This window comes from Stegostoma tigrinum, chromosome 16 (assembly GCF_030684315.1).
Source record: "Stegostoma tigrinum isolate sSteTig4 chromosome 16, sSteTig4.hap1, whole genome shotgun sequence".
NCBI lineage: Eukaryota > Metazoa > Chordata > Chondrichthyes > Orectolobiformes > Stegostomatidae > Stegostoma > Stegostoma tigrinum.
The window spans coordinates 48,439,985-48,460,410 of record NC_081369.1 but is presented as its reverse complement, the minus strand read 5'-3'; the positions used below and the strand labels follow the sequence as shown (position 1 = coordinate 48,460,410).

At 41.4% G+C, this 20,426-nt stretch overlaps 1 long non-coding RNA gene across 1 annotated transcript in view; it reads right to left on the bottom strand.

The window, feature by feature from the left end:
* Nucleotides 1-525: 525 nt before the first annotated feature.
* Nucleotides 526-20,426, bottom strand: part of LOC125460022 (uncharacterized) — a 28,137-nt gene continuing 8,236 nt past the window's right edge. The window contains exon 3 of the long non-coding RNA XR_007249160.2: nucleotides 526-1,447. This is a non-coding gene — a long non-coding RNA (uncharacterized LOC125460022). The remainder of the gene's footprint in view (nucleotides 1,448-20,426) is intronic.

The window sequence follows — 20,426 nt, the reverse complement described above, 5'->3', positions numbered from 1 at the left end:
ATGTGCAGGTTGTGCAGCTTGGCAATTATACATTGAGAAATTGACGAAGCTTACCTTGTGCATGATAGAACTCAGCTGCATCAGGCACTAGAAACCAGCCAGGACCTCATTGACAACCAGTGTGAGTTGATGAGAGCTGGGTGGAGGGGACAAATTACTGTAAAATTGTCTTTGGACATGATACTAGCAATTGATTGGTATTGTGGGGTGAACTGCAGCTTCTATTCATTTTGTTTGCAATCACTTTTGGTGGGCGAAAATAAAAACTTTTGTTTGGAATTGTCCAATTACTTACCAGTCTGTGACATTCCCATACTGTGCAATAATCTTTATTTTTTCACGGGATGAGGGGCATTGCCGGCTAGGGAGCATTTATTGCCCATCCCTAATTGCCAAGAGGGCAGTTCAGAGTCAAACACATTGCTGTGGGTCTGGACTCACATGAGGTGAGGATGACAGTTTCTTTCCTTAAAGTACATTAGTGAACCAAATGCAATTTTCCAATAATCAACAATGGATTCATGGTTATCATTAGATTCTTAATTCCAGATATTTATTGAATTCAAATTCCACTATCTGCCCTGGCAGGATTCAAACTCAGGCCCCCAGAATGTTATCAGGGTCTCTGGATTAACAGTCCATCAATAAGGCACTAGACCATCACCTCCCCCCAATAATATGATGTGGACTCCCAGTAGGCAATGAGGGCAGAGCGGTGGTGACCTAAAGATGGTGTTTAGATGGCACATGGATAAGGACAGGTCAAATGTGTAGCCTGGTGGATAATCAATGACAAGGGTGAGAGAAGGGTGATGTAATTCTTGGTCCAGATCTTTGGCTCGACGAAATCTGCCTCCACATAGAATGCTACTACCTCCTCCCATGAGGCACAGAACTCCAACATGAATGGGGCAAGGTCCCGTTTGCCGTGCAGATGATCGCCAGTCCACAGATGGTCTCAGTCATGATCACCAGGACACCAGCGTCAGGTCCAGCTCCAACTTCTCACAATAAAGACTGCAAATTTCTCTGGGACTTCCCTTGCCAGGATAAATCTTGAAATGGAAGGTTAAAAGTACTTTGGAAATTTAGTGAACTTTCCCCAACTGATACTCTGTTCAGGTTTTGTTTTACTTAAAGTTCTGTAATTGGGTGGGCATGGGGAGATATTCTGTATTTTAAGTATTTGCACAAAATGTGTGCTGTGTTTGGGATAGCTTGGGGATGGAAGGGCACGAACCCAGGACTGCAAGAAAATGTTCAATATGTCTGTGTGTTGAACTTGGGCAGATAAGGAACACTGTCCAGTCATCAAATTATAACGGTGATTAAAACAGCACTTGGAGTCTTGGTTACTATTGTTCATGACAGTGCAGATTCCCTCTGTCAGGCTGACCTCCAAACAAATGCAGTCTTGTTGAGATGAAGTAGGTACTCTTGAGTTGTTCTGTGAGAAAAAAAACAAAAATAAGGGGTAGCATGGTGGATCAGTGGTTTTTTAATGCTACCTCACAGTGCCAGGGACCCGAATTTGATTCCACCCTTGAGTGGCTGTGTAGAGTGTATGCATTCATCCTGTGTCTGTGCAGGTTTTGTCCGGGTGTTCTAGTTTCCTCCCACAGTCCAAAGATCAGGTGGATTGGCCATTCTAAATTGCCCATAGTGTCCTGGGATGAGCAGGCTAGGTGGATTAGCCACGGGAAATGCAGGGTCAATGGGATAGGGTGGGACTGGGTGGGATGCTGTTCAGTAGATCGATGTGGACTTGATGGGGCGAATAGCCTGTTTCCAAAATGTAAGGAGTCTATGATCTACGTGCGAGGGAATGTCAGTAATGGCAGCTTTGTGCTGTGAGCAGCATGGCTTTGCGCTTGCTGTGCCATTACATTGTCAGTGAGGGAAAATGTTGAATTATCAAACCTTTCAAAGAAGGTGTGGCAGCGAGGAATGCCAAACTTGCGATGGAGATCTGGTGAGTGGTGAGCTGTCCCAAGCACAGTGCGTGGTAAGACAGAGTAACAATTTGAAATGAAGGAACTGCAAGGGTCAGGTATGTAGTTAACAGGGTGTTTCTGGTAGGATACAATGAGAAGCTTCATGGAAAAAAAGCATACTTATAATTCACAAAGAAAATATAAAATTCAGCCTGCTGTGCACTCATAACTAAATAATTTCAGCCTCTGATTAAGAGATCTGTACAGTTTACATTCCCTTGCATCCAATTTGCCATGGAGACATAGAGATGCACAGCACAGAAACAGACTCTTTGGTCCTACTTGTCCATTCCAACTAGGTGTCCCAAATAAATCTAGTCCCATTTGCCAGCATTTGGCCCAAATCCCTCTAAACCCTTCCTATTCATATAACCATCTTTTTAAATGTTAAAATTGTACCAGCCTGCACCATTTCCTCTGGCAGCTCATTCTACACACGCACCACCCTCTGCACAAAAAGGTTGCTCCTTAGGTCCCTTTTAAATCTTGCCCCTCTCACCTTAAACCTATGCCCTCTAGGTTTGGACTCTCTCATCCTGGGGAAAAGATCTTGTCTCTCGACACTATCCATGCCCATCACAATTGTATAAACCTCTATAAAGTCATCCCTCAGTCTACGGCGCTCCAGGAAAAATAGCTCCAGCCTATTCAGCCTCTCTCTACAGTTCAAACCCTCCAATCCTGGCAACATGCTTGTAACTCTTTTCTGAACAATTTCAAGTTTCATGACATCCTTCCTAAGTGTATAAGTCCTGTCCTGATTTGCCTTTCCAAAATGCAGCATCTCAGATTTATCCATCAAAAGCTGCAAAGTGTAAAGTGCTCAGGAAGGGAATTAAAATCCACAGGTGCTTTCAAATTGGAGATTTCTTTCCATAGGCTTCAAGTTACACTGCGTGATATGAGGATGCCATTACTGAGGGTCCAGACCATCTCTTTTGGATTCCTACACAACCACAATCACATTACACAAATGCAAACAAATGTTACCTTCATTTTTGCTGATCTGCTAGACTAGACAACAAATATTTTGCTACACTTTGAAGTGATAGTAATTATTAAACATGACAAGATGCCATACCAAGAATAATGTTCTGCATGAAATAATACTGGCTTTTTAGTTTATGATAATCCAATTGCAATCAATGATTGCAGGAAATCAGAACAAGCTCCAACATAAAAGAGAAATTGCATTGTGACTAAAAAGCCACTTACTATTCAAAGTGGAAAAAACACATTTAATTAAAATGTCTTTGCAAAGATAATTGCTGCATTAAAATCACAAAAGCCAATACCTTAGACTAAATTAAAAGTGTTGAACTGTGATTTCTGAGAAAGAAAATCTCTGTTCTGTAAAATCTATTGCATTTTACCTTTGGGAATATTTCAATGACAGCAATTTGATCGTAAAAGTGGGAATGAAGATTATGTCAGGACTAATTTAACCACTGGGCTATTGGCCAAATACCCATTGCCAGAGGCACTAATCTTAATTAAGCACATCAAAAATTGAGACGGCAGCCTTGCTGCTGCAGTCAACAGTTTGTCATATGCCAGTTCCAGCTAGATTTACAATCTTTGACAAAAATCTCTCACTAGTTTCCAATGTTGGGATTGTAGTGAAAATGCACAATCCATATTCAACTTTCATAATTTGACTTTACTACCTGAGACTTCCATGGACTAAAAATGAATTTAGAAAGGATTTTGCTGACCTAAAATGGCTGTGGTGGTCACTTGACATGCCCAGCAAACCACGTGGATTGTATGAAAAAAGCTGCCCCAAAATTACCATTTTAAACAAGAGTAGTTGAAACTCAATGAGGCATCAAGAAATTTGAGTGTTGCTAGTTTTGCTAATACTTGCATGAGAGATGAAAGGTTTCCTACAACTATCCAGCTTGAAGTGAAATAATGACATATACTAGATTCTATAAAGGAACAGTAAAGCTAACTTTTGAGCAAAAGATTGAGAAAGCACTATGGACTGACAGCAGCAAGCATACTGGAAGCTTTTCTCTGCGTGTGTGTCCTAATTGTAGAAAACAGCGCAGGTGAAAAAGAAACTTGAATAGTTTGTCATTCACTGAGAAATTAAGATCTACCCATGCTCACCTTCCAAAAGACTCTTAAGATCTGTAACTAATTTGCATTTGCCTCCCTATTTATTCTAGATATCCAGGCCCTCCCTTTTTAAAAGCTGATTACTTGTATTTGTGTGTGTTTGATGTTGCGTCTTACGTTTTTGATGTGAGGAGGTATTAAAACTTTTTCACTCAACTAAATCACAGAGACTATTTCCCAGGGCAGAAATGGCTAGCACGAGGGGTCATAGTTTTAAGCTGGTTGGTGGAAAGTATAGAGGGGATGTCAGAGGCAGGTTCTTTACGCAGAGAGTTGTGAGAGCATGGAATGCGTTGCCAGCAGCAGTTGTGGAAGCAAGGTCATTGGGGTCATTTAAGAGACTGCTGGACATGCATATGGTCACAGAAATTTGAGGGTGCATCCATGAGGATCAATGGTCGGCACAACATTGTGGGCTGAAGGGCCTGTTCTGTGCTGTACTGTTCTATGTTCTATGTTCTAATTGACTCTCCATTTGTAACCTACTTAACTAAGTTTAATTTGAAGTGTGATGATATTGAGCGAGGAAAGAAAAGTGAGTCAAATATTTGAGAAAGGGTTAAAAATGAAGAAGCCCATGTCTCTCCCTCAAAAACACTGAGAATGCTGGAGAAACGTAACAGATCCAGTATCATCTGTAGTGAGAGAAACCGGGTTAACATTTCGAGCCCGGTAAGACTTCTTCACATTTACGTTTACGTGGCTCTTCCTTGCCTGCGTATAATACCTATTTAAGGCCAATTGTGCATCACTACTTGTGCTGGTGCTACCTTGTATTGAATTCTCATCATTTGTCTTCAATTTGAATTGAAATCGGAGTGCAGCATATACAATATTTTGCATAATTTTCACAATGAGCAGAAATGCAGGGAGATCTAGCCATTTAGATACAGAACTGGCTCAAAGAAAGAAGGCAGAGGGAAGTGGAGGAGAGTTGTTTTTTTCAACTTGAGGCCTGTGACCAGCGGTGTGCTACAATGATCGGTGCTGTGGCCACTGCTTTTCATCATTTACATAAATGATTTGGATGTGAACATAGGAGGTATGGTTAGTAAGTTTACAGATGACACCAGAATTGGAGGCTTAGTGGGCAACAAAGAAGGTTACCTCAGAAGCAGCTTGATCAGATGGGCCAATGGGCCGAGGAGTAGCAGATGGAGTTTAATTTTGAGACATGTGATTTTGGAAAGGTAAATCAGGATAGGACTTACACACTTAATGGTAAGGTCCTGGGGAGTGTTGCCAAATAAAGAGACCTTGGGCTGCAGGCTCATAGTTCCTTGAAAGTGGAGTCGCAGGTGGATATCATAGTGAAGAAGATGTTTGGTATGCTTCCCTTTATTGGTCAATGCATTGAATATATGAGTTGGGAGGTAATGTTGTAGCTGTAAAGGACATTGGTTCAGCCACTTTTGTAGTACTGCATGCAATTGTGGTCTCCCTGCTGTAGAAAGGATGCCAATTACAGTTCAGAAAACAGTTACAAGCATGTTGCCAGGGTTGGAGGGTTTGAACTATAGGGAGAGTCTGAATAGGTTGGGGCTATTTTCCCTGTAGCATTGGTGGTGGTGGTGGGGTGCTGGGGTGAAGGCAGTGGCTTTATAGAAATTTATAAAATTGTGAGGGACATGGATGAGATAAATAGACAAAGTCTTTCCCCAGGATGAGGGAGTCCAAACCTAGAGGGCGTGGGTTTAAGGTGAGAGGGGAACGATTTAAAAGGGACCTGAGGGATTATTTTTTCACGCAGGAGGTGGTGCATGTATGAATTGAGCCACCAGAGGAAGTGGTGGAGGCAGGTACTATTTCAACATTTAAAAAACATCTGGTTGACTAAATGAATAGGAAGGGTTTAGAGGGATTTGGGCCAAATGCTGGCAAAAGGGACTAGATTAATTTAGGATATCTAGTCGGCATGGATGAGTTGGACCAAAGGGTCTGTTTCTGTGCTGTACATTTCGGTGACTCTACAATGTTATATGCAATTGGATATTTCCAGTTAGGGCTCTCCAATCAATTAACTTTCATTGTCTAAGAGCAAAGCATGTTGCAAATGACAAGTCAAGAGAACTGTTCAAACATTGATGAAATTGAGCAGAAATTGCAATCAACAATTTAACTTGGGTCTGTGACTAGACATTGCACATACCAGACATAACTGTTCATTCAGTAACTTCTACCTAATAGTGTAGTTTTAGAGTTAAAGATTTAGCCAAACATTGTGCATTATGTTACATTGATTTTCAACACAGGCTATTGGCCCAAATGAACCATAGTGCCATTTATCCATCACATTAGCCTACTCCCACTTTTCTTTAATTAATCCTATCATTAAACCTCCTTTCTGTCACTCCCACATTTTTGATTTGATTTGAATTATTGTCACATGTACCTATATATAGTGTAAAGCTTTGTTTGCAAGCAATACAGGCAAATGATAGTAAGTAAGGTCTGACAGGGTGAAAAAAATTGAACAGAGTGAAGCATTCTGGTTACACCACACAGAACATGTGTGAGTCAAGATCAATATTAACAAGATCAACATTATTTCAAGTTAGCGAATCAATTCATCGGTCTAATAACGGTAGGGAAGCAGCTGTTCTTTAACCTGCTGGTGCGTGTGTTCAAGTTTCCGTATCTTCTGCCTGATAGAAGAGGTTGTAGGAGAGGGTAACTGGACTGGGTCAGGTCTTTGATGATGTTGGCAGCCTTTCTGCTGCAATGAGAGATGTAAATGGAGTCTGTGGATGGAAGGTTGGCTTCCATGATGACCTGGCCTGTGCACACCACCTTCTGTGGTTTTTTATAGACCTGAGCAGAGAGGTTACCGTGCCAGGCTGTTATACACCCAGACAGTATGCTTTCAATGGTGCATCTGCAAAAGTTGGCTAGTGTCATTACGGACATACTGAATTTCCTGAGCTGCCTGACGAAGAAAAGGCGGTGTGCCTTCTTGGCCGTCATATTTATGTCCAAAACAGATTGTCAGTTATCACCATTCCCAGGAACATGACGGTCTCAACCCTCTCAACCTCTGTTCCATTGATGTACATGGAGGTGTGTTCTTGCCCTTTCTTTCTGAAATCAATAATCAGTTGTTTTGTTTTGTCAACATTGAGAGCAAGATTGTTATTGTTGCACCACATCACCAAACCCTCTATCTCCCTCTTGTATTCTGACTCATCTTTGTTTGATATCCGTTCTACCACGCTGGTGTCGCCCCAAACTTATGGATGGCTTTTGTTCGGAATTTGGCAACAGTCGTGGGTGTATAGGGAGTACAGTAGGATGCTGAGAACGCATTGATGGAGGGCTCCAGTGTTGAGTGTGATTGTGAAGGATGTGCAGTTGTCTATGTTCACTGATTGTCATCTATGGCCAAGGAAACCGAGGATCCATTTGCAGAGGGCAGAGCCGAGACCTAGGTCTCAGAGTGCTCGGATCAGTTTGGAGGTGATAAGGGTGTTGTAGATGGAGCTGTAGTCAATGAGCAGGAGTCTGACATAAGCGTCCTTGTTGTCCCGATGTTCCAGGGATGAGTGTATGTCTTGGGAAATGACATCCAGTGTGGATTTGGTTCATCAGTAGACAAATTGAAGAAGATCGAGTCAGGTTGGGATGTGAGCAGCTGATGTGAGCCATGACCAGCCTCTCAAAGTATTTCATGATTATGGTGGTCAGTGCCACTTGGCGGTAGTCATTATAGTGTGTTGCATGTGTTTTAGTACCTTAGAAATGCAAGAAATATGCAGCTACTTTGCACAAAACAGGATCCACAAATGAAATGAAGCGCTTAACCTAATCATATGTTCTTGTGGGGGATAATGGGAACTGCAGATGCTGGAGATTCCAAGATAATAAAATGTGAGGCTGGATGAACACAGCAGGCCAAGCAGCATCTCAGGAGCACAAAAGCTGACGTTTCGGGCCTAGACCCGAAACGTCAGCTTTTGTGCTCCTGAGATGCTGCTTGGCCTGCTGTGTTCATCCAGCCTCACATTTTATTATCATATGTTCTTGTGTTGTTTTTGAGTTAGATATGGTCTAGGACACCAATGATTCAGTACTGCACTGTAGCACAAGCCTAGATTCCATTCTGAAGATTGCAATAGATTTTGTCGTGGTCAGAGGGCATGAAGAGAAATCCCAAAGCAAACAGTGTTAATTTCTATCAGAGATAATGGGAACTGCAGATGCTGGAGAATCCAAGATAACAAAGTGTGGAGCTGGATGAACACAGCAGGCCAAGCAGCATCTCAGGAGCACAAAAGCTGATGTTTCGAGCCTAGACCTTTCTGATGAAGAGTTTAGGCCCAAAACATCAGCTTTTGTGCTCCTAAGATGCTGCTTGGCCTGCTGTGTTCATCCAGCTCCACACTTTGTTATCTTAGTGTTGATTTCTACATTTTCATTTTAAGTTCACATCTTTTAAAAATGGACAACCTTGCTTCAATCATAAAAGGATGTGGAGGTGCTGGTGTTGGACTGGGTTGGACAAGGTCAGAAATCACACCACATCAGGTTATAGTCCGACAGGTTTATTTGAAATCACAAGTTTTCGGAGTGCTGCTCCTTCATCAGGGGACTTCAGTAGGTGATTTCACCTGACGAAGCACCAGCATTCCAAAAGCTTATGATTTCAACTAAATCTTTTGGGCTATAACCTGATGGTGTGTGACTTCTGACCGACTCGTAACATGGCTGAAGCTGATAACATAATCAAATTTCCAGAAGTTTCTGAACCGCTGTGTATAGATAGTTCTGCTAAAGCTAGCAATTGGGACTGCAATTCTATACAATTTATATAGATTGTTTGGAGTTGGGGACCACGTGTAGGGTGTCAAAGTTTGCAGATGACACTCAGATGAATGGCAGAGCAAAGTGTGCAGAGGTCTGTGAAACTTTGCAGAGGAACATAGGTACACTGAGTGAGTGAGCAAAGGTCTGGCAGATGAAACACAATGTAAATAAACGTGAAGTCATGCACTTTGGTCAGAGTAATAGTAAAAAGGATTATTACTTGAATGGTAAATCGTTGCCGCATGCTGCTATGCAGAGGGACCTGGGTGTCCTTGTCCATGAATCACAGAATGTTGGTCTGCAGGTACTACAAGTAATTAGGAAGGCAAAGGGAATTTTGTCCTTCATTGCTAAAGGGATTGAGTTTAGAAGCAGAGAGGTTATGTTGCAGCTGTACAAGGTGCTGGTGACGCCACACCTGGAGTACTGTGCGCAGTCTGGTCTCCTTACTTGAGGAAAGACGTACTGGTACTGGAGGGGGTGCAGAGGAAGTTCACGAGGTTGATTCTGGAGTTGGGGCGGTTGGCTTATGAGGAGAGGCTGAGTAGGTTGGGATTATATTCATTGGAATTCAGAAGATTAATGGGGGATCTTATAGAAACATATAAAATTATGAAGGGAATAGATAAGATAGAAGTAGAGAGGATGTTCCCACTGGCAGATGAAGCTAGGGCAAGAGGGCATAGTCTCAAGATTAGAGGGAGCAGATTTGGGACTGAATTGAGAAGGACCTTCCTCACCCAGAGGGTTGTTAATCTATAGAATTCCTTGCCCAGTGAAGTAGTTGACGCTACTTCAGTAAACATTTTTAAAGCTAAGGTAGATTTTTTTTGAACAATAAAGGAATTAAGGGACACGGTGAGAGCGCGGGTAATTGGATCTGAGTCCAAAAAAGATCAGCCATGATCTTATTGAACGGTGGAGCAGGCGCAAAGGGCTGGACGGACTACTCCTGCTCGACGTTCTTATGTTCTGATTTTCTTATAACTTGGACCCAATCTGTCTGGTTGGGTGTTGATGAAGGGAACATCAAGGCCTACTGAGCTAAAATTGCTTTTACAGCTACCTCTTTATAATGCAATGGAAACTCTAATACAGAAGTAAAAATTGTACTGTCAGGTCCATAATCTGCTCTTGTTGGATTGCTTAAGTACACAGCTTTGGGATTTTAAGTCACTTGCTATCTTAAAATCACAAGAAGATTAGCTTCAGGACTTGGGCCTACTGTCCTTCTCTCTGTCTCGCTCTCTCTCAAAAGTCTCATCTCTCGAAAGAATATGGTACTTCACCTGCCAAACTGGGGTATTTTCTGTGTACAAGAAATATTGCTGTACTAATACTATATAGTGCTGCACCTTTGACTGTCATTCAACTGCTTCCTAATTCCCAAGGAAAGAACTCCTTCAAAAGCAACCAACTGATCAACTCCCAGTAGGATACTGACTCACTGGACTGATAAATTAATGCCAATATTTTTGAAATGTTAAGAAATTCATAAATTCAATATTCCTTCCTTTTCTCTTTTCTTCTACCTTGCATATTTGTGTGTCTGTGTGTGTCTGTGTGTGTGTCTGTGTGCTTGGTTTAATTAGCAAACTAATTCCCCAATGTTTTGAATGCTTTTGTTAACAAACATTTGTTTTCGTATTAAGGGATTTTGCTGTGCATTTATTCCTAAGATTAAAGCTAAACAAAAATAAGGTTTGGGAGCATGCTTTGGCCTACTTCAATAAAAAAATGAGAAAACAACATCACTATTTGGGGCTTAAGAGATGAAATTTGCTCAAATTTGCCCCATTCCACCTTTGCTCATGATAGAGAATCCATGATTGTCTGATTTAAAGATAAAGCTTGTTCTCTCCTGTGCACTATGTAACTTGGTGTTCCTCCATAGGTCCTTCGCTCAGAAACTCTCTTTTTGAAATATTTTTCTTTGCTGCTCCTGTTCATACATCTTTTGCCAACTCTCACTACTCTTCCATTTGATCCTTTTTATTGATTACATTAAAAGCACTGTCGATGTACAAGCTTGATTTGTTGCTCTTACCAATATACTACTTCTACTATGGACCGTTGCTATCATCACAGATTGATTCTTTTCTTTTAATTGTGTGATGAGAAATTAAAGGAAATTTTTAAAAGATAGTGGTAGCACGGTGACTCAGTGGTTAGCACTGCTGCTTCACAGCACCACAGGCCCAGGTTTGAATCCAGCCTCAGGTAGCTGTCTGTGCAGAGTCTGCACGTTTTTCCTGTGTCTGCGTGGGTTTCCTCCAGGTGCTCTTGCTTCTTCCCTCAGTCCAAAGATGTCCAGGTTAGGTGGATTGGCCATGCTATATTGCCCACAATGTATGTGGGTTAGCCATGGGAAATGTAGGTTTACAGGGATAGGGTGGGTCTGGTTGGGATGCTGTTTGGAGGGTCAGTGTGGACTGGATGGGCTGAATGGCCTGCTTCCACACTGTAGGGATTCTGTGGTGACATTATTTGTTGATAAAGTATCTTTTTGTCATCTAAATTGGTTGAGAATTACCTGCCAAAACATTATTGCTCTTTTTTTTAATTGTTGTGGTGAAATCAGAATTAAGAAGCAGCATAAGAACGACCCACAAACCCCATGGCTGCAGTGCCACCTGTGTCTGCTTGTAGATTTCTTCATCTAGGCCATGTGTCACAACACAAGAGATCTGAATAATGCTACCCTAAATTAGGTGAAGGAAAACGTCTCGATGCAAATGATTTGATTTGACAGTTAGCCAGTTTGGTCAGTTAATTGCCCCTAAGTTATTCTATATGAGGTTTGCAAATCTTTTGGCAAGTTGAAGTACAGTATAGATAAAAAGCAATAGTTTACCCTTGTTACTTTCACTAGAAGTTTCCTGTCTAATGTCTTAATTATGGAACATTAGATTGTGGTTTTTTTATAGAATTGAAAAAGGTTGTATTTTTGGAAATGCTTTATATTCTTTTCTAATGTGAAAGCATTTTATAACAGCAATTATCCCATTTGCAATATTTTGAATGGGAAAAAGTATTTCTCATTCCATTCAATATAATACCTTCACTGTCTGCTCTTTACATAATTCAAGACGGATTTACCTTTTGACACACTAGACATTAGTATAGAGAACACTGATGTCATATTCAACGAAGATCATCAAAGGCATTGTTAACAGATTTGGCAGCTTTTCTTATTTGAGTAGCATCTTAACAAAGCAGCAATGATACTATGAAGTGAATGATCTCAGGAAAATAATATTCATTAAAAGTTTTCAATTCATCATTACTTCAGGTCAGCATTACTTCTTGTGTACTTTCTTTTTATACGTTCAGAAAAATACTGTACTGTGAAGTTTTTAAACGTTTCAGTGTATTCAAAATGCAATGGTTGAGGAAAGCAAATGCGAGAAGACAAGTTAAGTGGTTATCTGGCATAGATAGTGCCTATAGCCTATTCCAGCTGGGAATATGTCGCCTCCATGGAAAATGGAGGAGAGTGAAAAGGACATGAACACAACCTACACACCTACATGTATATAGCATAATGAACTACTGTCTACACAGCAAAGAGAAAAAGTGTCAGTATTCAGGAGGTATACAAAACTAACATACAGGAAATCAGCCTGCACCAATAAATGCTGTGAAGATGCTTGGAACACATTGCTGGTCTTGATTATATACTGGCAAATATTTTAAACACAAATACAGAAATGAAGAATGCAACATGTCAAGATTGCCAATATGTAGCCACTAATGACAATCAAAGAAAGTTGATGGTGTCAAAAATATTTGCTTCTGTGTTTTAGCATTATAGATTAAACAAGCCCAAGAATGTGTAACAGAAAAAGAAATAATGAACTTTACTAGCTCAGCAGAAGTGAACGTGAGCTTAGAATTATACAGCAATTGGAGTTTGAAATCGGACTTTAATCATTCACGTGGCAATTACAATCCACTAAGGCACCTATTAAACAAGCTCAAATATTTTAAAAGCAGGTAACTTCATAATCAAATAAGCTATGCCCAAGGCCATTAAACTTCAGCGCAGTCCAACCTGCACAGCAGAAGATATTGTTTCATTTGATCCATCATTATTATCTTCTTTAAAGAAAAGTCACTGCCAAAGGAATACACACAGCCTTGGAAAATCGAACTTCTTTGTCCGGTTGAAAGTGTTAATCTGCAGGCTGTAGTTGGAAAGTTGCAAACGGTAGAAGTAAATTCCAAGCCAGAGCAGTAGAATACTCTCCTGCTTTGTCTAATTATAATTACATATCTTCATATGCAATAGCCACACTGTGTAATTTGACTTGCCGTTATGTACTACAACAATGTCTAACCGTGCACAATGGGGTATCATTCAATATAAACAATAGCCATTTATAAAATGCATTTATTTCAATAAAACATACCAATCTCATGCAGTGAGAGATAGTACAAACTGCCGATTCTGGAATCAGAGATAACACAGTGTGGAGCTGGAGGAGCACAGAGAGCCAGGCAGCATCAGAAGAGCAGGAAAGTTGATGTTTCAGGTTGGGACCCTTCTTCAGGTCCCAGCCCAAAACGTCAACATTCCTGCTCCTCTGATGCTGCCTGGCTCTCTGTGCTCCTCCAGCTCCACACTGCGTTATCCCAATCTCTTGACCACCCTGCTACACCCCAGGAGCATGTTAACCTCTCTCAGCAAAATGTGAAACATAACCTTTGGTTTCATTGCCATTAAACACACTGCACTCAAAATTCTGGCCTTGCCAATTTACTTTACAAATTGAAGAAAAAGCAGCAACAAGTGAGATGGTACTTAGGGCTGCTGAAGGTGTTAAAGTGATTGCTGTTATGTGAAGGTGGTAATATAGCCATGAACCTTGCAAAGTCACTTTGTGATTTTAACCTCCTGGCCCAGCAATAGGGGAGAATACTTTTGAAGTAAGGTCATTGCAGTAGTCCTTCGTCTTCTTGCAGATTATTAAGCTAAAAACATTGCCATTGCTATCCAACTGTAGGAACGGAAGTAGGTTGTTCATGCCATCAGGACTGTGCTGCCATTCAGTTAAATCATGCTTTCTTTTCATTCATGAGACACAGACATTTATTTCCCAACCCTAACTACCTGGAATAGTTAAGAGTCAATCACTGTGTTGTGGGTCTGAAGTCATGTGTAGGCCAGATCAAATAAGCCTAGTAGATTAGCTTCCCTCGAGGACATTAGTGAATTAGATGGGTGTTATAACAATTACACAAGCCCTACATTCTAGCTTTTATTACATTCAAATTTCGCCACTTTCCATGGTGGGATTTGAACTCATGCCCCAAGGGGTTGGACTAAAATTTGGATTATACGTGCATTGACATTATCACTGCCTCCCTTGATATCGACCTTAACACTCCTTTTTCCATTGTATCCACAAAATCCGAGATGTCTGTTATTAAAACTCAACAATGTCTATCACAGAGTTTTCAGAGAAAGGTTTTGCTATTTGTTTTTGCTGTGAGGTTTGCTTCACTCAGATGTAAAAAGAACTTACATTGCCTGGCTTACAGTGCCTTATCCATTAGGCTACTGGTCCCTTTTTTCTGGAACTTCAGCATCTGCTCTGATGGGATTTGTACTCTCGTTACCATTGCTATATCCTCAATCTTTGTATGATCAGTGACATTTCCACAACATCACCATCTCCTCCTGCACTCTGTCTCAAAGCAAAAACTGACTGGAAGCTCTATGATGCAATAGAGTTCAGCTTCAAAGTTTGGGGAAAGTGTTTAATGAACCATGAGTGAGAAATACAAAGACTTTGTGATAGCTTGACACAAACAGAGTTGTGAGTGTTGAAAACATTCATATGGACATGTGGCGAGAAGCACAGATGCAGTTTACCAACAGTCTACAAGTATTCGGAGATATCCTGAAAACAAATAAATCCCCATACCCAGAGTATTGTGTATCACAAAGGCAAACCATATATGACTCCCACACATCAGGGTCAGTATACCCAAGGAGATTTGTGACACATCTTTCAAGCAGGCTGTACACATGATGCATCAAGTGCTGTAGAAATAGCTGACCCATTGATTCAAGTGTCACAAGATACAGTTATATCAATGTGTTTCATTAAAAGCACTCTCAATATACTTCTGCTAAAGACGCAATGCATAATATTAAACATTGCAGTCATGGCTTATCAAAATCAGTGTTTTCCAGATAAATTATGTGAATGTTTATCAAAAATCATTCATTTAAATATATAATGAAGCCTTAAGGAAAGAATTGTTCATTTAGAATGTGATGAGCTCATGCAACTTCACGCAATAGCTGCTCGGCTTCTGCTTATCTTTAACATCATCCCCTGCCCCCTTATTCCTACCCCTGTGGCTTGGCTTAAGGCTGCTCATATTTTAAAAATGTGTCTCATTTAATAGCTATCTTCATCATAGCAGTAAGTTCTTGTCATGTCATCTATTTATTCTGAGACACGCTATAAAATATCAGAATCATGTTTTGTGCACGCCATATTTCTGCTCACTGCCCTTCCTGTCTTAAATATGCACAGAGAATGGAAGACCACTTAAGAAAGCATTGCTATATCAGGAGCAGGTGAGTTTAGGCAGGGTGAAACAGGTTTCGGAAACAATGATGAAATCAGCAGCCGTTGTAATATGGGACGTGAAGTATATCTTGGAGTCAAATAGTGCACTATGGTTAAAATCAATTTAGTTAACAGTGAGAAAAAGGCAGATCTAAGGGCGCCCTCTCGTGGTAAAGCAGTAGAGTCCCTACTCCTAGACCATTAGGCCCAGGTTCAAGCCTCATCTGCTCCAGGGGAATGTAATAACACCTCTGAACAGGTTGATTAGAAGGACTGGTTAAATAAAGAAAATTAAACCCACCCATAATGGGCTTTCCTTATAAATATTTAATTGGCTACACAGGTGAATACTGGTGGTATACAGAAGTTATAAAAGGGAAAAAAATATCATGGTGATTTTGGTGGTGTGAAGGTCGCTCAGCTGTGCTTCACTTCTGGGTATAAAAAAAGAAAAAAATATAAAGCAGACCAGGGATATATAAAAAATATAAAGCAAACCCAGTGGCCACAACACAAAAAGCAGACCTAGTCTTGCCCATAATGGGCTTTGCATGTAACTTTCGAACTAGCTGCACAAATCGAGGTTAATAGTTGAAAACAAATAAAAAGTAATGATGGGAGAGCTGTTCGGTTGTGTGCGATTATATTTCCACATTTAAGTAAAAAGAAAAATAAATAAAGCAGACCCAGAGGGCTCTTGTGGTCTGATAGGATTGTACCTATCTCTGAGCCAAGGATGCCTGGGTTCAAGTCCTAAGAATCTGAGATCTATATCACAACATGGCTGAACAGCTTGGTTAAATTAAATACAAAAGCATTCATCATTCTCTTAAGCAAAAAAAATTAAGCAGACCCAGTTGGGAATCACAGGGGATACATGCTTCATTTCCCTCCCTGATTCCATTTTAATTTATCCCATCCCTCTCTCCCTACCGCTCCTTTGCTTTTGATGGATTTTAATTCTCATAATGGGCTTTGCTTGTAACTATTGAATCGCTACATGAGTGTTTTACTGATGGTTAGTAGTTAAAAATAAAAATAGAAAGGTCATGGTGGTTTTGTGGTGGGAAAGCCTTTTGGTTGTGTGTGACAGCAATCCCAGATTACAAAAATAAAGCAGACCCAGTTCTAAGCCAGGAAGCCTAGGTTCAAGCTGTACCTACTCCAGGAATGTAATGACCTCTTTGTATAGATAGATTAAAAAAATAAAGCAAACCCAGGCTGCAGGGGTGATTTACTGACAGCAGTTAATAGTAAGAAAAAGACACAGTGATGATAGGAAAAAGAACTTTCACTTGGGTGTAAGAGTACTTCTGGATATAAAGGGAAAAGAATAAAGCAAACTTAGGTGATTGCATTCTGTTTTTAGATATTTGAAACATATTTTATTATGCTTTTGGTTGAACTTTGGCCTTATGCTTCTAATCTTCAGGCATCCCATGAGGAGAGCACTTCCAGTTAAAAAACAACAAAGCAGACCCAGGGGTGGGTTTGCAGAGCTGCCTGTCCGAGCTGGAATTAATCTTTGTATGTTAGAAGCAGTGGCTGTAATTTGGTGTTCAACAATAAATGATGCTTCCTAAGTTATTACCTTGGCAACGACAGTAAAGAAAATTTTTAGACAGCCCTGCCTTTCAACAAACCCTTTTAGACCATAATGGGGAAATACTGAAAATGCTGCTGCATGGGAAACTGGAATCTTCTGAAGCGAGTGTAGAGGATTGGCCCTGGTGTGCTGAAAGAATGAGTTACTCTTTTCAGGCAAACAGGATAGAAGGGGGGCCACTGACAAAATATAATTCTTCTGACCACATGACTACGACTTTCAGCATCAAAAAGAATTTAACCAACCTGGGCAGCCCTGGATGTAAAATCTTTTGATGAACAGTGCAGGCCCACTACGACCCCGAGCCATCTGTTATATTAAAGCATTACAAGTTAGCATGGTAAATAGACTTCCTGAGGAACCAGTTACTGAATTCTTAATGACACTGTGGAAATTGACAGAGCAATGTGACTTCAGAAAATGTGAAGGATTACTTGGTTTGTGGAATTAAAGATATTGTGATTCAAAGGAATCTACTGACTGACCCCAACATGGACTTCAAGAAAGCCTTGAAACTGGCTGCTTCCCTTGACAATGCAGAAAAATGGGCTCAGGAGCTTCAGGGTTTATAGACAGTGCCATCCTCAGCCTCTGGCTACCCCCATACTGCAGAGCCAAGTCCCCAGGGCAATACTCATGGCTCCCAATAGTTGCCAAGGATCTCAAGCGACTCAGTGGTCAGCACTACTGCCTCACAACACCAGGGACCTGGGTTTGATTACAGCTTCGGGAGACTGTGTGGAATTAATGAGCTCTCCCCATGTCTGTGTGGGTTTCTGTTGGCGACTCCAGTTTCCTCCCCCAGTCCAAAGAACTACAGGTTAGATGGATTGGCCGTGCTAAACTAACCCGTAGTGTCCAGGGATGTGTGGGCTAGATAGATTAGCCATGGTATATGTGGGGTCATGGGGATAGGCTGGGGGCTGAACCCAGGTCCCTGGTGTTGTGAGGCAGCAATGCTAACCACTGAATCACCCGTCTTCCTTGGCAACTACTGGGAGCCGTGAGTATTGACCTGGGGCTGGGTCTGGGTGGGGTACTCTCTGGACAGTTGGTACAAATTCAGTGGGCTGAAGTGCCTCTTTCTGCACTGTAGGGAATCTATGAAAGGTGGTTGGAGTAGGAAGCTGCCAGGTTCCAGAACTGGACAGGAAGTTTCTCCACAATACAGTGAGGAGCAAGACTGCCCATGTTGCACTTGAAGTCACAGGGTCTGCTCCTAAGCAGAGTTAACAATACAGGTGAAATGTGTAGGGTGAAGTCACATCAAGTTAGGACTTTGCAAAATAATTGAGAAATTGCAATGGCTAAATTGCACCAGTGTTCCCCAAGTTAAGACAAAACTCCAGGTAAATTGCCACCCCCATCACATGGAGGTGGACACAGGTACCACTGCCACTATTGTTAGGAATCTCTGATGGAACATCTTGCCTTTAAGCCTACGAGATACCAAGACCAGATTGGCCACATGCAGTAGGGGTCTTTATGTATTACAGTAACACCAGTTACACAGGGGCAACAGAAAGTCTGACTCCCCTTGACGGTGGTGTACCAGCTAGATCCTAACCTTTGGGATAGGACTGGTGACAGAAAATCCATTTGGATTGGCAACAGACCTTTAAATTGGGTACTAGTATTGAGAAGTATCCCGAAGCGTTCCAAGACGACGTCAAGAAGATAAAAGGCACCAAGATTTATGTAGATCCAGAAGCCCAATCTAAATACTTCACGACACAGCCAGTCGTCTATGTGCCAGAGATAAAGTTGAATTGGAATATCTCGAGGATGACATCATACGATCAATGCAATTTGCTTAATGGACTGCAACAGTAGTCTCAATCGTAAAACCTGACAATTCAGTCAGTCTTTGTGGAGATTATGAGTTGATAGTCAACAGAGCTTTCTGCTTAGTCAGATACCCTTATGAAGGACTTTATGAAAAGCTGAATGGGGGAATGTCACATATTTTTCACATTTAATATGAACCACACCTAACTCCAACTGGAACTAGAAGGATCATCTAAGAAGTATTTACTCCTATAAATACTCACAAAGGACTGTAGAAATACACTCACTTACCCTTTGGCATATCTTCAGCTTGCTTTATCTTCCAAAGGGAAATGGAGAGTATCCTCCAAGGGTGCCCAGAGTGGCAGCCTATTTAGATGACATTTTAATCTCAGATCCTACTGCAAAGGAAAATATGGCACGTTTGGAAGAAGTCTTATGACATTTTTCTGAGGCTGGCTAAAAAGGGAAAATTGTTTTCCAGGTAATTGAGATAATATTGGACGTGCACAGAATAGACAAGAATGGATTATATGCTGTCAAAAAGGTGGTAAAGGCCGTAAGAAAGGGGCTCAATTCCAAGCAATACAATAGAGTCAAAGTTTTTCCTAGATCTTAAAAATTACTAGGGTTAGATATGGGCCATGTAAGGAATTTCAGTAACAGCACTTCAGGGGGATCCTGGGAGTTATCCTGAGATAAAAAGGGACCGTTATTCTACAAGGAGAGAGATCATAAAAAAAAATCAACCACCTCCAGAGGAAACCCTCTATAGAGTTAATTTATTCAAATGGACATACTACTGAGGATAAGCCCACTGTAGCCGCTCTTCAACATTCTTCACAGAACAGACAGTTTAGATTCCCTACAGTGTAGAAACAGACCCTTAGGCTCAACAAGTCCACACTGCCCCTTGAAGCATCCCACCCAGACCCATCCCCTATAACCCACACACCCCTGAACACTATGGGCAATTTAGCATGGCCGATTCATCTAGCCTGCACATCTTTGGACTGTGGGAGGAAACCGGGGCACCCGGAGGAAACCCACACAGACACAGGGAGAATGTGTAAACTCCACACAGACAGTCGCCCGTGGCTGGAATCAAACCTGGGTCCCTGGCGCTGTGAGGCTGCAGTGCTAACCACCAAAACACCATGCCGCCCATTATGCTGCACCTTCCAACTCCATTTTTATTTAGGCCCTTTCCCTCACTCCTTAGTCTCCCCCACACTTTTGATGGTTTGCATTTTCTTCAGTGGGATTTGCATGTAAATTGCTGGTGATGATTAGTAGTTTATGTACTTATTATATGCCCCTTGACCCGATCTGGAAGGCAACAGGAATGGGGTCATGGACAATATTGGGAGGCCTTGTCATCACAGAACAGAGGGGGACCCCTCTGAATCAGAGGTGGAGGGATGTGATAAGCCCTACAAGGCCCATGAAGAATGCCCAATTAATCTCCTTGTGAGCCGGCTGGGTATGAGTTACCTTTGGGAACAGGCAATGGCACTCATCACCTGA